Raw genomic sequence first — 10560 nt, 5'->3', positions numbered from 1 at the left:
GTACACCCCATGTAAAGTTTTGATTTTTTCAACATATTTCAACATACAGCTATTTGATCTTCATTTCAACAATATTGATAGATAAAGGTGATATAATATAACAAATATCATGCAACATTTACATTTTGTAGTCCAATGCATAATTTAAATAAACATAAATGCAAATTTTGCATGTGGAAAAGTAAGTGCACCCTTGTCTCCAATAGGTCTTTGACAGAAACAACCTCAAGTAGGCGTTTCTTATAACTGTCTACCAGTCTCTGACATCGACTGGGAGAAATTTTTGTCCACTCCTCCGTGCAGAATTCTTTCAGCTGTGCGATGTTTGAGGGGTTTCTTGCATGCACAGCTCGTTTAAAATCCCCCCACAACATCTCGAAGGGATTTAGATCCGTGCTTTGACTTGCCATTCCAGAACCCTCCATTTCTTTCTTTTCAGCCATTCCTTGGTGGATTTACTGGTATGTTGAGGGTCATTGCCATGTTGCAAGGTCCACCTTCGGTTGAGCTTCAACTTTCCGGCAGATGGCCTCACATTATCCTCAAGCACCCTCTGGTACAATGAAGAATTCATAGTGGATTCTATGATGGTGAGCTGCCCAGGCCCTGATGCAGCAAAGCTGCCCCAAACCATAATATTTCCACCACCATGCTTTACAGTTGATATCAGGTTCTTGTGGTCAAATGCGGTCTTTGGTTTTCGCCAAACATGTCTTCTGGTACTGTGGCCAAATAGCTCTACCTTTGACTCATCTGTCCAGAGCACATTGTTCCAGAAGTGCTGGTCTTTGCCTCGGTGTTCATTGGAAAACTTTAGTCTTGCCCTGATGTTCTTTCTAGACAGCAAAGGTTTCCTCCTGGCACACCTCCCATGTAGATCAAATTTGTGCAGCCTCTTTCTAATGGTAGACTCGTGCACTTTGACATCAACAGTGGCAAGAGCTACCTGGAGGTCCCGTGATGACATTCTGGGGTTCTTAGAGGCTTCTTTCAGCATCTTGCGATCTGCTCTCTGGCTGAACTTGTTGGGGCGGCCTGGCCTGTACAAGTTGGCAGTTGTTTGGAATCTTCTCCACTTGTAGATGATCTTCCGGACAGTCGAATGATTGATTTCAAATTGTTTGGAGATCTTTTTAAATCCCTTCCCAGACTCGTAGGCATCTATAACCTTTTTTCTGAAGGCCTCAGAGAGCTCTTTTGATCTAGGCATGGCGATGCCGCACACTTCAACAACAAAGAGCAAACCAAACTAAATGTCTGAGGTTTAAATAAGACAGGTTCCTCCAAGATCCTCTCTAACGATGTTCTAATCATTTGCACCTGAGATGGTGCACCTGATTCTAATTTTAGGTATTTGAAGTAGTGATAAATGTCGGGTTGTACTTACATTTTCCAGATGCGAAGTTTGTGTTTATTTTTATTTGAATTATACAATGGACTACAAAATGTAAATGTTTCATGATATTTGTTATATTATATCACCTTTATGTATCAATATTGTTGAAATGAAGATCAAATAGCTGTATGTTGAAATATGTTGAAAAAGTCAAAACTTTACATGGGGTGTACTTACTTTTTCACGTGACTGTATATATACAGTGTATAATATATACATGTTTGTGTGTGTGTGTGTATTGATCATCATGATGATTAATTTCCTATCACATCGTTTTCTCCTAAAAGGGCTCAACACCATAATTAGGTCGTGCTAACGGAAGGACTGACACCACCTACGGAGCGCTGAGTGCTTTGGTTTTCTACACTCGAATGCTCTTTGCTCTGGAGGATTCCCTGCAAACTTTCTGCTGCTCCTCAACATTGTTATGGATTTGAGGTCTTCAATGAGCACCGCAGTAGTCCTGATGATGCATGTGAGCATAACCTTGTGACATGCTGGCATGACTTTCATGGATTCGATTTTATTTTTTTCCCAAGGAGACGTGTTTTGTAATTGTTAATGGACTAGATGCTGTAATTAAGCAAGTTCATTTATTTAAATGGATTCATTTTGTTCGAATTATTAGACGTGTTTAAATTGCCAGTACAGTATTGTAACTTTGCATAAGCCAATTGTATTTTCTCATCAATAGTCAATTCAACTTTGATGGCAAATTAAGCACTTTCTGGCTGCTGTTTTTGGAAACATGTTTTTTGGGGTGGGGGCGGTGTGGGGGGCTTCTTGATCCCAGCTTCTGACAGGAGGTGAGGGAGATTATGACCACAAGACAGAAGAGGGCAGGCTTAATTTTGGAGTGCAAGAGCAAAGTGATTTCGGCAACCAGTCTGCTTTGAATGTGACACGTGAGTCTTTCCTTCCTTTGAGTCTTAACCTTCCTTGCAAGCAGACAAATATGTATTTCAGAAAAAGGAAAACCTAACTTTTGTGCACCATATAAATATTCGTAATGAAAAAGAGATATATCTGGAGGCTGGAGGAATGGGATTCATTGAGGTGTAGATGAGTATAGATTTGAGGTAAAGTGGTCCGATGCTCTCGGAGAATCCTTGACATCACGTTGCAACACTTGCTATCTCGGGGTGTGATTGTTATTGTTTGGAATGTTGTTGTGTTGTTCAGCATCTCGTAAATCCTAAACAAGGTCACGTTCCCAGGTTGTTTGCATGTCACATGTAAAAGGCTGTCTTTGTGGGTATAATGGTATAACGACAACCATGATATAATGGTGTTAGGATAAAATCGGAAGCCAAGTGGAAGCATTTCTTGAAGATGCACGTTTGCATGGTCATGGTATTTATGACAAATTAATTATATTTCGTATTTACATGCATTATTTTTATGTTTAGAATTAGAATAGGTACATGCCGGTTATTATGCCGGTTTATATGCCGGAATATATGCCGGATTAGGTACATGCCGGAATCGGTACATGTTTCATGCCGGTTTAGAATAGGTACACCATATCCCTGCATGTCGTAAGAGGCGACTAAAAGGGTTGGTGTCAGGAAGGGCATCCGGCCATAAAACATTGCCTCAAAAAGGGAACCATGACAATTACAACAACATATGGGCAGGATACAGCCCGAAGTACCCCGTTGGGGACCCCACTCCCTCTCGTCAAAAATCAAGGTGGGGAACCCGATCGAAGCAAGGGTGGAAGTCACTCCATTTATGACGACGAAACGTCTGATGCCCATGAAACGTCTGGCGACGAAACGTCTGGAGCTGCAGATGGAGGAAATGTTGAGTTGGATCTTGGAGACGGGGTGAAGCTGGAAGGTCTGAAAACATTTTGCTACCTAGGAGACGTTGAATGGAGAAGGTGGATCAGACTCGGTAACGGTTGCTGGAGTGCGATGTGCATGGAAGAAGTTTCGGGAACTGAGTGGCATGCTGATGATGAGGGGAGTGTCGTTGAAGCTGAAGGGAAAGGTGTATGCTGCATGTGTGAGAAGTGTTATGATTTATGGGAGCGAGACATGGGTAATGAACGTAGAGCAGCAACGAAGGCTGGAAAGGGTGGAAATGCGAATGGTTCGACGGATGTGCGGAGTATCTTTGAGAGAGAGGAAGACAAATGATGAACTGCGAAAGATGATGGGAATAGAGCCTGTGATTGATGCTGTGAAGAGAAACAGGTTGAGATGGTTTGGTCATGTGTTGAGGAAGGATGAAAGTGACTGGTTGAGAAGAATGATGGAAATGAATGTCGAAGGAAGTAGAGGACGGGGAAGACCGAGAAAGACTTCTCTAAAGGTGGTGGAAGAAGAAATACGGGCAAGGGGGTTAACAAGGAGAGATGCAGAAAATAGTGCAAAATGGAGAAGATTGTCAGGGGCCCCGCAAGGCTAACCCCCTTCTCTAGCAGGGAAAATGGCCTTGAAATGCCTGTTGTTTTTTTTGTTGTATTTACATGCATTTATTAGTCCCCTACCGGTGTACAACGGAGGGGACTATAGGTTTGCACGCCGTCCCTCCGTCTGTCCGTCTGTCAGACCATCAGTCTGTCAGTCCGTCACGCAAAGAACAGTTTTCCGGACTTTTTTTTTCTAAACTCTTAATGCTAATGATTTCAAACTTGGTACATGGTTTCCTCATGATAAGTTACAGATCAAGTTCGAACTTCACGACGTTTCGATCATTTTTGACAAAGTTATGGCACTTTGTTTATTCTAGAGTTCTCCTCAAGCCGCACCACGTGCCGTCAGCCTCGTCTCGCGAACGTCAACAGCGCGACACAGCGGCCGCTTTCCGGAGGGGCGGAGCCAAGCTGAGCAAAATATATATATATACACATCGATCATTGATCATGAACCAGAAAATATAATAAATTACTGATATTTAGCGACTCGAAAGGTTCTTTATCAACAACTTATTTTCTCGTGCTTCTGCGGACTTGTCTGCAAGGTGTATAAATCGAAGTCCCGAGTGCGAATCACAGGTGAGCCCGTCCTGAGGTAATTAGCGATTGGGAACGATTCAGAACCTGTGGGTAAATAACCCTTGGTAATTTCCCCAACAGTTTTCCGGACGACAGACTGCCGGTAGGGGACATGTATTGCAGCGCAATACTCAGAATGCTTGTTTTGCAAGTTTTTTCTCTACCTTTACATTTTTCATTCAGTGTGATACACAAACAAACTGAATGTTAAAATGACCATCAAATATCGAAAGCATAGGCGTTACGGGTCTTCCAACGATACAGTAAATATAGGCCTTAGGCTTCATGCCTTCATGCCTCACCATCAGGCTGATTCGGACAAATTAGCCCAAGTTTCTTAATACAGTAGTATCATTTTCATAATAATAATAATATAGTGTGGCGGGCACAAGGGGTAATAATTCCGCGCACCAGTGGGTGGCGCGAGCGCCCAGGCAGGGACCGATGGCACATGCCCCGCCCTTCGACCGATCGGCCACGCCCGGGGACTAGGCGTGGCCTCGGCACATATATGCGGACTCTAAGCTCGAGCCCGCTCAGTGCTGCAGTTCGAGCTTTCGAAATAAAGACTCTTTTGTTTTAACAAACGCGTTGTGGCCTACCTCTTTGGCAAGCAAGTTGTGTGTGCGCAGCACCACACTTCACTGGTGACCCCGATTGGTTCAGCCGTTGCTGACCACCGAACGCGCCATGGCCACCAACGCCGTCGCAGTAAAACTCCCAGAGTTTTGGGAAGCACAGGCCGACGTGTGGTTCGTGCAGGCCGAAGCTCAATTTCAGCTTCGAGGCATAACGGCGGACGAGACCCGTTACTACCACGTGGTCGCCGCCCTCGGGCCTGGCACTGCCGCCCGAGTCGTGTCCATCCTGCGGCACCCTCCGGTCGACCGCAAGTACGAGGCGCTCAAACGTCTCCTCATCGCCACGTTCGGCCTCAGGGAGATCGAACGGGCCGACCGCCTCCTGGACCTTCCCAAACTCGGCGACACACGACCATCCGTGCGGATGGATTTTATGCTGTCGCTGCTGGGTGACCAAGCCCCGGATTTCTTATTCCGGGTGCTTTTCCTACGCCAGTTCCCTCTATGGGTACGCCTCGCGCTGGCCGGTTCCAAAATAAAGGAACCCCGCGCCCTGGCCGTAGAGGCCGACAAATTTTTCACGGTCGACATCGGCGGTGCCCCGGATCGCATTTCCGTGGACCGCCTCAAGCCGGCCCACCTTGATCCGGACCACCCCCCACCAGCAGCTCTGCCTCCACGTCGAGGCCGCCCCCCGGCGTTCGGACCCCCGGCACCCCCGCCAGCAGCTCTGCCTCCGCATCGAGGCCGCCCCCCCGGCGGTCGGACCCCCGGCACCCCCCAGCCCCGCCAGCCCGCTACCCCCCAGCCCTGCACCCATCGCCAGGGGGCGTTTCGGCCGGCTCATTCGGCTTCCCCGCAAACTCACCCTTCAGGTGCGCGGGAATTCTGGGGGGGGCACGTGTGGCGGGCACAAGGGGTAATAATTCCGCGCACCAGTGGGTGGCGCGAGCGCCCAGGCGGGGACCGATGGCACATGCCTCGCCCTTCGACCGATCGGCCACGCCCGGGGACTAGGCGTGGCCTCGGCACATATATGCGGGCTCTAAGCTCGAGCCCGCTCAGTGCTGCAGTTCGAGCTTTCGAAATAAAGACTCTTTTGTTTTAACAAACGCGTTGTGGCCTACCTCTTTGGCAAGCAAGTTGTGTGTGCGCAGCACCACACTTCAATAGTAAATATAATCGTAACACTGCAATCCCTTTGTCGTGACTGCAAAGTTACTGGATTGAAACAATGTATAGTTGGTTCATTGTTGACTCGAAACATATAGAATAAAGCAGTGTCTCAATGCAATCTCTTCACTTCTATGGTGACATACAGCTTAGGCCTTAGAGACTCACAGTACTTCAAAAAAATTTAATACTTACATTATTTGCTAACTGGTATCCCTACCCAGGTCATACTATCCTCTTCAACTGAAGTATCAAACAAGCCTGGCTACGCCGCTGTTAGACTTTCGGTCTTGTTAATTATATAAAGGCAATGCACTTTGAACCCTGCCCTGCCTTGTATTGTTGTTATTCCTTTGATTTAGTCCAACAGAATGGTGAAATAATTTTGGTTGTTTGTCGTAAAAGCACCAAATTTCGTACAGAGATTGACAATGACCTCCTGACAAATCAATGGATGGAGACCCACTTGGAATTTGTTCAAAATGGCCATGATCTCCAAGATGGCCACCAAGTGTTCTTAAAGTTTTGACTTACATCGGGATTGTAGATCTCATACTGAGCATTGTATATGGTTCATACTTGCATAGTCTATGTTCAAGAATCTGGGCATCAATTAAAATAATTATTTATAAATCCTGTCAACGATATTTAACCCCCAAACCCCCGAATTTTTACTCACAGAGAAACAATAGGGAGCGATTGATAAAAACTACTCAAATAAAAAAAGCCTAAAATAAAAACCAAAAAACCCTACTCAAATTGTCATGGAATATAGAGGTTTCTGATGACTGGATTGTGTAATGCATGTTTGGATACATATTTTGTCATGAAAACCAACCTTTCTCACCATCATTGTTCCAATTTTGGAAAAATACATGGTGGATAGAAGCTTGACATATTCATCTGCTGCGAAACGCGTCTCCTGTTTCTTCTCCAGCTGTTGACATACAAGGAACTTGGACATCAGAGGTGGTCATTTGGGCCATCATGCCTGCACTATACCAAAAGTATATTAATTAATCAGTTTATTTACTTAATTTCACAGAGATAACAAACAGTAGGACAAGTATAGGAACACCTCCAGCACCAGGGTGATATTTGTTCTTTATCTATATATAGTACATATACATTTATTTTTAGCGCGGGAGATGAGGTTTTGCATTAATTTCTGTGTGTATCTGTCGATCCGTAACTTTTTTAACCATTTGAGTTTTTATCATCAAATTTTCAGCAAAGATTTTTTATGAGAATATGGAGAAAACAAATTAATAATTTAGTCAAAGATCAAAAGGTCAAAGGTCAGTGTCACATAAAATCGTCAATTTTCATGCAATTGACCTGAAATTTTAAGAATTTGCACATTGGGTCACTCAGTTGGTTCAACGATCAAAATCTAGAAGCCGGTTGCTTTTTCTTAGATCAAAAGTTCAAAGGGCAAGGTTGCATAAAATCAACAATTTTCATCTGATAGATCTGAAATTTAAAGAATTTGCATATTGGGTCACTGAATTGGTTCACCAATCAAAAGCTTGAGGCCAATTTTTTTTTTGGGGGATAAAAAGGTGAAAGGTCAAGGTTGCATAAAATCATAATATTTCTTCCGATTGACCTGAAATTTTAACAACTTGCATATCGAGTCACTGAATTGCTTCACCAATCAAAAGCTAGAAGCTGATTGTTTTTTTTTTAGATCAAAAGGTCAAAGGTCAAGGTTGCATAAAATTTTCATTTTGTGATTTTTTTTTTTTTTTACCAAAGGTGGATGGAGGTTATGTTTACATCCCTGTCTGTCTGTCTGTTTGTCCGTTTGTCTGTCTGTCACTGGCCTACAGGTCACAATTCTAAACCGATCGTCACAAAACTTTACCAAGTTGTATAGGTCGTGCCAATTGAGAAGCATATTGATTTTGAGGTCAAAGGTCATCTGGAGGTCAAATTCCTAAAATCGCCATTTTAAATCCGATTGACTTCAAAATTGAACAGCCTTTGTATATTGTCACTAAATTGGGAAATGAACTATTTTTGAGGTCAAAAGGTCAAAGGTCAACTCAAGGTCAAATTTTTAAAATCATCAATTTTCATCTAAAAAGCCATCAATTCTCAACCGATTGACTTGAAAATTGAACAGCATTTGCATATCGAATCACTACATTGGGAAACGTACTATTTTCGAGGTCAAAAGGTCAAAGGTCAACTCAAGGTCAAATGTAAAAAATCATCAATTTTCATCTAAAAAGCCATCAATTCTCAACCGGTTGACTTGAAAATTGAACAGCATTTGCATATCGAGTCAATAAATTTGGGAATATACTATTTTTGAGGTCAAAATGTCAAAGGTCAACTCAAGGTCAAATTATTAAAATCATCAATTTTCATCCTAAAAGCCGTCAATTCTCAACCGATTGACTTGAAAATTGAACAGCATTTGCACATTGAGTCACTAAATAGGAAAACCTACTATTTTTGAGGTCAAAAGGTCAAAGGCAACTCAAGGTCAAACTTCTAAAATCATCATTTTTCATCTGCAAAATCGTCACTTTTCATCCTGTTGACCCGAGCTTTGATCAAGATCGTAAATTTTAATATTAACGAAATGGGCAATTTGCTGTAACAATGGGAAACCTTGGGGGGGGGGGGGGGGGCGGATTTTGCAAGTATCATGCTCGGCATGATGTCTTCTTGTTTGTCTGTCCGTCTGTCTGTTTGTCTGTTTGTTTGTCCGCACAGAATAAATATGATTTTCTCTGCAACCGTTGGTCCGATTGACAGGAAATTTTCACCATAGGTGCAACCCCACCTGTATAATTTTCGAATGATAATTATGACATCATATGTCACGTGGTTTGGCCTCCATCTTGGAAAAACCGAAAAACGTTGCACCTCTATATCTCCGAAAATGCCGGAAAAAAAAAATTGAGACATGGCTCATTGTAAAGAACTCTCCATGGGGAATTAAAATATGTTAATGATGATGTAGTAGGTTCCTCCATTATGACGTCATAATTCGACAAGTACAAAACTTCATCCTATCAAGATGAAATTCCTTGAGTGTCATGTCGGCATAAATTTGTGGAGAAAAAATAATAAATAATGATGACCTCATCGGTCACATGGTTTGGTTGCCATCTTGGAAAAACCGAAAACATTTTCACCTTACATCTCTGAAAGCGCTGCATAGAAAAAATTGAGACATGGCTCATTGTAAAGAACTCTCCATGTGGAATAACATCTGTTAGTGATGATGTAGTAGGTGCCTCTATAACGACGTCATAATTTGACAAGTACAAAACTTCATCCGATCAAGATGAAATTTCTTGAGCATAATCTAGGAATAAATTTGTGGAGAAAAAAATTATGACGTCATCGGTGACGTGGTTCGGCCGCCATATTTGTTTTAACACATAAGACTTAAAAACCACTGAAAATACATCCTGGCGAGGGTTTGCAATCTCTGATTGCTCTTTCTTGTTTTAGCTGTTTTCTTTATGTTTAGCATATGAAAGAAGAAGAAGACATCGAAATACAAAGTGGATGTGGTGGGCTTTAAATCTTCAGTTACTTTCTCGTTGTTATTATGTTTCTTCATAATTTCTTGTCAACTCTTGTAGTTTTTCTTCAGCTTCTCTGTTGAAGCATGACCTCCTTTGTAATTTGGAGGTTTTTATTTACAAACACCATCCTTGTTCCAGAGCAAGACATTTTAAAGAGAAACTCCATCGCAGATATTATGCTGTCGGGTAGTGGGAAATGGCTTGCACAATAACACTTCAAAGGAAATCACAGCAATAAGACAATTAAGAACAAATGGTGAAGAAGGTGGTTACATTTTAGCTCTACTGCTAGTTTGGAGGTAAAAATAAATATAATGTTGGGCAAGAAAGAGAAGTTGGGATGTGGAGAGGACCGTCCCATTGACACGTAACGATATGCATAAGGGGAGTGGAGGGAAGCCGATGGATGTGCTTCCAAAGGTGCTGTATGTCATGCTTAATGAAAATGTCAATATGGCTTTGAAATAAACAATATTCATGAGCAAGAAATCTTTCTCTCACCCATACTCTATTTCTATTCATCTCTCTGAATTAATCACATGGCGCGGGTTAGTAATTCCACTAATCGTGCTGATCAAATGTGAGTGCCGTAAAAGGCATTTGTATTTGCTGGTCTTTCTTCTCTCCCTCGTCTACAATATTGCATTTTGCATTTCTCTTCCTGTGTCAGCTTTTCTATTTGCTTTTCTTGGCTTCGAATGAGATTTGTCTTTTGCACCCTTGCCATCATGGAGTTTTGAAGCTCTGAGAGCCGAGGCAAAGGCCTTTTGCATTAATTCCTCATCTTCTTTTCTGCGTTTCTGTTAGGATATCGAGCTTTATAGACGATAGCGTTGCTATGGTTTTGATCAAAAT

The sequence above is a fragment of the Myxine glutinosa genome, chromosome 6 (assembly GCF_964187855.1).
Source record: "Myxine glutinosa chromosome 6, kmMyxGlut1.1, whole genome shotgun sequence".
NCBI lineage: Eukaryota > Metazoa > Chordata > Myxini > Myxiniformes > Myxinidae > Myxine > Myxine glutinosa.
This window is presented reverse-complemented; position numbering follows the sequence as displayed.